This window comes from Haemaphysalis longicornis, unplaced genomic scaffold, assembly GCF_048455015.1.
Source record: "Haemaphysalis longicornis isolate Haplotype H1 unplaced genomic scaffold, Haemaphysalis longicornis Haplotype H1 scaffold_6, whole genome shotgun sequence".
Lineage (NCBI taxonomy): Eukaryota > Metazoa > Arthropoda > Arachnida > Ixodida > Ixodidae > Haemaphysalis > Haemaphysalis longicornis.
This window is the reverse complement of record NW_027526407.1, coordinates 40,175,693-40,183,891: the sequence shown is the minus strand read 5'-3', so window position 1 is coordinate 40,183,891 and position 8,199 is coordinate 40,175,693.

Genomic DNA, 8,199 nt, shown 5'->3' with positions numbered 1-8,199 from the left:
ATGAAGTTACGCAGTTCAGTATTTGGCACCGCTGTGGAGTGAATTCCTTTTCAGGCAATCATAAAGGCAGAAACTGTGAGGCTTACTAAAAGGGTTCAGCTTAAATTAAGGACGACTCAGAGAGCAATGGAGCAGAAGATGGCAGGTGTAACATTAAAGGGGCCCTAAATAGGCTTCCGAAGGTCGCCATTTAAATCGCGCAATCGCTAGAGTACCCCTTCACGACAATGTGTACCAAACATTACACCTCTGCGTAAAGCAGGGGCCCCACAAACACGAAAAAAAGATATCACTTTCTCTCCTGGCTCATCAACCATACCTTGCCGCCACACTTGCGCGCTCTGACGCAGTTCTTTCCGGCTCTGACGCGCCTCTATGACGCACGAGACACTGCCCAGTGCGGCGCCGCGAACGCGAACCACAGCGACAGCGTTCACCGTGCAACCGGAATCTGGTGGGCGGAGCATGCGCGTCGAGTGCTAAAAAAAAAAAAAAAGCGCGCGCAGGGCTTGGCGCAGCCAATGACTGCACGTACATCAAGGAGGGTGATGGATTGCCCTGTTTCTCTCGGTGGTCTTGCGCCGGGTCGATGACGTCGCGGCTTCCACAGTGCTTCGGAGGAGCTACTAGAGGAGGAGAGCCCCAGGCCTTATGGGTGGCCCCTTTTAATGAGCGATAACTCGACTAATACTTAACGAATTTAAACAATTTTTGCGGTATGACGTTCCTTGGATAGTACTCCAGTGACTGCGCACGCAAAATCGTAACATTTGGCAGCCTATTTAGGGCCCCTTTAAGGGACAAGAATAGAGCGGAATGGATGAGGGAATAAACACGCGTCGGGGACATACTAGTAGAAATTAAGAAGAAATGGGCGTGGGTAGGGCATGTAATGCGAAGGCAAGATAACCGTTGGTCATTAAGGGTAACAGAGTGGATCCCTAGAGAAGGCAAGCGTGGCAGGGGGTGGCAGAAGGTTAGATGAGCAGATGAGATCAAGATGTTTGCGGGAATAAATTGGTCGCAGTAAGCACAGGACCGGGATAATTGGAGATCTATGGAAGAGGCCTTTGCCCTGCGGTGGGCGTATATAGGGTTTGCTGTAGATGATGATGGTGATGATTATGAGGATGATGACGACGACAGTTATGATGATGAATAATATTGTGGTGATGAAAGGCACTTGGTCTCATTGAACATGTGACTTTTGACCAACCCTGTATTTCTTCACCATTATGAAGCTGATGCACCAACTATCTATCGCGCTATCATGTCAGGAGAACCTTGTCTGTTGTTGATATGTTCTGTATACGCAGCTGGTAGGACAACCTATGACCTGATCCATAGCGTTGCGAGGGTAGGCCGACATTTGCGCAGTGGCGATAACGAGAAGCCATTACCCCCCAACGCCGACACTGATTCAGCGACTGATTACTGCATGCCAGAGCAAAGGTGAGGTAAAAAACGACTGCCCGGGGAACGTGTCAGTGACAGTATACGACTTTCCTCTTCTGTCGAACCTTCCTAACGTCAAAGGCCTCACAAACAACACCCCTCCCCAAGCAAGCCAATGGGCGGACTCCAAACCGTCGTCATCATCATCATTATCATCATCATCATTCTCTCTCGGCGTGGCTGCTGAGGGCCGCTTTTATAGAACCGGTTTTGCACGTGAGAGACGCACACAGCTGCCTCCTTCACCGGCGTGGATAGAAAAGTTGTTTCTTCTAGCAGCATTTGTTTCCACTCCAAACGAACACATTTCTACAACTTACGCGTCTAGACGCCAGCTACAACAGAATATGCAACCCGGTGCACGCACTGTTCTACAACAGCTACATGCCACCAAATCCTACACATGGGCAGCAGGAGAGGGAAGTTACCATCTCTGACTTAAGTAAGGCGCTCTGGTTTGCTGACCGGGCGGAGATGGTGGGGCGCACGAACGGAGGCCTGGACTCTGGAACCCGCTCGCCGTCCAGCTCGATTTTGCTTCTCCTCCCTCTTTTACCCACTTCCCTTCCCCTTCCTGAGCTGTGGGAGAACCTGACGACCAGCGCCAGCTTGGATGCACAGCAACTCCTGGTGTCCAGGGCTGAGACAGCAAGGTCGTCCCATGGTCTCCTGGACTGAGGAGCCACTCCCACATCACCTGGCTCACAATAAAGTTTTTCCTCCTCCTCCTCCTCCTAAAGCGAAGCTTTATACGGTCAAGCAGGAAGAAAATCCGGCGGTCCTGTGTGCGCGCAAACTCCTCCGGCGCAACCCGATAAGTTTCCGTGAGGAAACCAGGTTTCGAGACGAGCTAAGCAGTTAATAGGGGACAAAGTGTGGCTGGGTTACTCTCTCCCAGAAAAGACACGCGCTGCAAGCTACCGATAACGGTGGCAAGAGGTGGTCGACGGAGCATTGTCATCAAGAAGTGGCAAATACCGGCCGAAAGTTAGCTTGAAATGGGTAGGCCCTGCGTGACACGTACAGCCATGGACAAATGAAACGCAATCAGGAAAATATTAATCAGAACACACAAATAGTTTTATTTCTGTCCATGCATGTCAAATTGACGCGTGTATTAACTACAGTAACAAAGTTTGGAAACCTGACTTTCAAAACAGACCAATAGCGCGCCATTATTCCGCCGACACAGACAGTATTTCTTCATTTTTGCGTGTCCTGGTTCATGTTTTCTTGTTCGCATTTTATTTGTCCATGAGTGTGCCTCGGAGCAGCAAGCAGCTCCCGCTTTCGAGTGCGAACCTCCTTTAAAGAAATTAAGTTTCACCACCACCACTTGCGATCAGTGGCGCTGCGAGAGGAATGGGAACGAAATCAAATACCACAAACGCGAGAGGTAAAATGGGAAAGACTCGATTGGACCATAAGGAGTAAAAAATGGGTAAACATTGGCCGCAAGTTACAGCTTCTCTGATTAATTGGTTTTACGGAGTGCATGGGCGCATTTTTAAAGCGAAAGCTTTATTTGTGGGACCAATGGCGTCTTGTCGAAAAACGTATCCGTTTCCTCATCGACCAGTTTGTAGACCAAAAAGCTCTGATAAGAAATATCTGGACACGGCGCGGGTATGAAACCAGCCCTCCATTGTGTTGAAACGGTTGCTTGAAAATCGCGAAAAAGGAACGCTTCCAGATAAGACAATAGACGCATCCATCACGCAAAAGGAGGGTCATAGTGTACACTCTTAACAAAAAAAAAGATCGTAAAAAGGTAGTAACGGCCGTATTTACTAACTCCTTACGAACCTTACTACCCCGCGGTTTTGTACGTAGGCTCTGCCACTAACAACTGCATGGTTAGTAAATTAACTGAGTGTAGGAAGTAGTAGCACTAGATTAAGGTCGTACTTATGACTAGGTTATGCATGGCCAGTTAGTAAACGCATGTAGCCCAGAAGAGTGCTATCGCTGGGATTTTACTAGTGGGGGTAGTGGTGCTTACTGCCTCCTTTGGGTAGTAATTCTGACGAGTGCTACATTTACTACCTCCAGTTACTAAGTACCGGGTGTATACTGGGACAAGTAACTTGCTAGTGTTCCATTAGTGAATGCCCCGACCTTTTTTTTAAGAGTGTACCTTTACCTCATAAACGAGGTATCGGTGTACATTTAGATTGTTCGTAGTGCGTTTACTTAGTCGTCGCATGGGTTCGTTCTTCGTTTCTGATTTGAATCTTTGAACGTGTGACGATCGATGCGACGCACTTTCTGCGAAGGTTGAACGCGTTTTCAGCAAAAGTATTAACGCACTTTTGATGCTCTTTTGATGTTGGAAAGCTTTCGCGCTTCTCTTGACTTTCTTTAGGAATGTATGCGTTCAATTCTTTTTAATAAAGTTGCCCTTTTCCTCGTCCTTATAGTCCTGAGAATGCGCACTCCTGGCATGGTTTCTGGCGACACCCACTTCTGGGGTATGGTTACCAAACAAACAACAATTTAGTCCGGTTTGCACAGCCACAATCTCCAATTACATTTGGTTCGTTGTTGTAACGGCTTTCCGAAGAAGTGACGGTGGCCCCATTATTCCAGGTAAGTTTTCCGTGTTGGTTCTACCACATACAGTCCTGTTAAATCCACAACACGGAACTCGGAAAGTAGAACCTATTCAAATGACGTAGACAAGTTGGTCATTTTGCGTAATTACCAACTACTTACGTAACCTGCCCTGAGCGTTACGTTAGCTTACCTCAACTTACGTTAGCTCGCTTCATTGCAGCGTTAATGTGCAAGTGTCATCTACAGCTCACGAGCAATATACATAACAAGCCGTCCTCTGGGTATGTGAACTATGTATGAAAGACGTACAATAAAGGTCTAAGCGAAGAATGTTTATGTACAAAAACACCTAAAAACACCGACGTGTTTTTTTTTTCATAATTCTTGTCTCTTTGCGTCGTTTACTTGTTTCTCGCCAATGTTAACCTCTTCCATGCTATATGGGATTACCAAATCATTTGGCAAGCACAGAACAATGCAGCTTCTCAAAAAACATGGGAGTCAAACCTGGCCAGAGGGCGCCTGGAGGACGATAGCAAGCTGAGCAACAGGGCCTAGACTGCAGGGGTGCTTCGGAAAAAGGGCTCCTCCCTCGTTTGTCTTTCCGACCCTTCTCCCCCTCTTTCTCGGTAAAGTTTATGATGATGATGTGTTCAACTTTTAGTAGCTGCTTTTATCACCACCCAATCCCCCGGACTAAGTATGACAAGCATTGGGCAGGTGGTTAAGTGACTATGACCACCGAAGACGCTCGTCGCATTAGCGAGAAGCACGGGAATCGACGTTGCCTCTGTTGAAGGCGGGGTCTTTTGTGACTGTCATCGATGTTGATGAAGCGTGGACGATTGATCGATTAACCTTCCGATTAATTGATTGTTGCTTTAGTCGCAATTAATTTTTTAACCGGATTGTTGGCTGAAGTCAAGTTAGCAAACTAAAACAACAGTGCCGTGTTGAAATTGTGCGAATCGGGTCGAGGATCATATTCGTGTTGAAATAATCCACATCACGTCACAACGGAAAACGATGCAAGTATGCTCAGGGATAATAGTGATTAAAACCGAAAGCTTATGGCCAAGACAGACAAGAAAGGGGATATTCTTAATATCAATTTACACGGAACGAAAATCACCCATTGAGACTCGTATGACTTGGCCATTGCATAAAGTAACTCTGTCGTAAGTAAACCACGATTAAGTGGTTTCCCTGCAGTTACGACAATTGCTAATGTTCCTGGTTCTAGATAAGTGGCTATGACCATTGCAGCGATAAGCGTCTCGCCTGCATAAGCGCCATGATGGTGGCCTCCTTACCTCATCCAGAATGTTTGGGAACAGGCCTACGAGCACAGTGATCCTATTATTATTATCATCACCAATGAATCAATCAATCAATCAATCAATCAATCAGTCAGTTTATTATTACAAAAATACATAACACGGGCAAAATATACAGAAGGAGGTCCCATAGTCGAAGACTGTAAGGGGACCTCCTGTGCAATGTAAAAGTGAAAAAAAAAGTTTTAATAAACGCAGCAGATAGACAGAGAAAAAAAGAATATCAGTAACAGTGGGTACAAGCAAATAAAACAGGGATACACGTATGAAATATCATGAAAAAGTTATCAAGGTAATACACTTTATGAAAACATAAAACAATAAATACGTGCATAACAGCAAAACACAAAATAAATGGAAGGACAAAAACTGGCTAGTCATAATAATAAAAACATTCTTGAAATGCTATTTTGGTCATTCTTTTAACCAACGCCACCAATTAAGTGATCAAGTAACCAATTAAAGCCAACTGATTCATCAAATCAAATTTTTAACCCACGCCCAGCCCTAATGTTCAGTCACACCTGTCAATCTTCTCTTCAAGTTATGGGGGTGCGATAGGATAAGTCGTGAGAGTCTTTTGAAGATCCATTAATTTCTTCTGACGGAAGGTCCCGTTGTCATTGACCAATCCCCTCTGAGCGAATGTTCACGGATTGAAGAGGTTTCGGGTAACGAATTGCAGATTTCCGAAAAAAACTCGCGAAAGTTACTCCAACATCCCTCATGTAAGATGAGTGCCGCGGACTAAGATGCATTTAACAACGTTATGAATATTTTTTTCACCGCTTCAGCGGTTATAGCCTCTACACTGCGAGATCTCGTTGTTGCAGACGTCCTTGCACGGAAAGTCAGAGCCATCGGTACGGGCGGTCGTTCCAAGACAATTGAAGGAAGGGGGAATGGGACACAACTGTCCCAACACTTAGCACTTCCGTTTTTGTGTTATCCGCGCCTGCAGAGACCCAAGTTTGACTTATAAATTCCATCCACATAGCAGCACAAGCTGGCCTTATGATCACTGCAGCAACGGAAAGACCGGAATGACATCGTCAGCAGTTAAAGGAACAGACAACAGATTTTTGTGGAGATAATGTCCTCTAGCTCATATGAAAGCCAGCATTTTATATAGTGTGGTAACCGCGTGGTAACCGCGCGTAATTTCCAAATGAACAGGCGGAAATGATTTTAATTTGACCCTAAACTTTCTGAAGTCTGAAAGGTGGTGCATTGTAGTTTCAGAACGTGACACGAGCGTACGTGCCCAAGCAAATCCGTCGGCTTCAATGCGTGATTCAAAATCCGCATAAAGTAATAGGAAATACTGACCAATATTGTTGTTTTAAACGGGTATAAGGTTTTAAATACTTCTTTTCGTCTCGCGTACAATTGAAATTGTGTTGCCGCATGCTTCACTCTCGTGGTTGCCAGCATTCCGTTTGGCAGACTGGTAGATCTAAAAATTCTGATTTCAAAAGTTCTAGGGCGCTATCAACAAAACCGTTTCGGTTTGAACTCTTTTAAGAAATGCCCTTTCGTTTGGGATAGAGAAAATATACTCGACAAAAATCGGTTGTCGGTCCCCCTAAGCCTAAATCCAGAATATTTCGTCTTGGGTTGCGTACTCTATTATGTTCCCGCTTCGTGGCTGACTGCTCGTGGTGAGTAGATGTCACGTGACTGGGTTACAGGGTGCAGGTAGCTGCACTTTCGTGGTGTTGCACTGTATACATACAAGCGCCTTTTTCGCAAATAAACTTCAGCTCCCAGTCAGGCTTGTCCGTGTAGCCTGTGTGCCTCCATATTTGCTCTTATCTTTATCTTGAACATGTCTGATTAACTGATTTGTCATGTTTTCATATGCAAATTTTCTGCAAGTACAGCACAGCACAGCCTACTCAACCCTCTCAATCACTCCCTTGTCACATTAGTTCTCCTTCGAAATGCCTACTCGCGCAAGTAGCTCGGTTACTCGTGTCACGTTACCTGAACACTCCTTCGGTCATTTTATTTCTTTCCAGCCCAACGTATGGTGAACCGATTGTCTTACATACAAAGCCTTCCTTATCTTTTTTGAGTTTTCGCAGAAATCTTATTACAGGCGGAAACTTTTAATCCAGGTTACCTCGACCGACCCTTCATGCGAACATCGATTGCGCTCCAACCACCCCCCCCCCCCCCCCCCCAAAAAAAAAAAAAAAAGCAACGTTGAGGAAAAGCCCAAAATGACGGGCTACCGCCAAACCCTCTATGCAAATCGCTACGCTCCTCCGCAGTCGACCAGGCTGGTTCAAAGGAAACAATGACCATCGGCCAGTGGACGCCTCGTGCGTGGCTGTGTCAGTCAGAGCGTAGCGATCCTAAAAATGGACCGTCCGCCGCTGCGCCGCCCCCTCTGCCAGTCTGCTTCCTTCAAGACCACAAAGACGGCGTTGATATAGGATAAAGGAAGACTAAGAAAGGGCAAACTTGGGCAAATGCACAAAGAGAGAGCGCACACTCCCCTGGCCACCACAGTTGACTGATCAAGCCAGAGCTATCTGCAGCCAGGACCCCTCAAGACGCAAGAAGACCGGGATCTGACCCACGTCTTTCCGACACCCGCCTTCTTTTCCTTCTTGTTTTCCTGTGTGCGTGTCCCTGTGTAAAGCCCGATTAAGAAAATTTGCGGGTAAAAGTTCCAGCGATGGCGCGAACAATGTGGCGGGAAATAGAATGAAAAGGCGCGAACAGAAGTGTATTTTCCTGGCTCCCTTGTTCCGCCAGCAACCTTTCCCAGACGCCATCTATACGAGAAAGCCTCTTCTCCGCATCAGCACCCCGGGTGCTCTAACCTGAATCTACCTCTTTG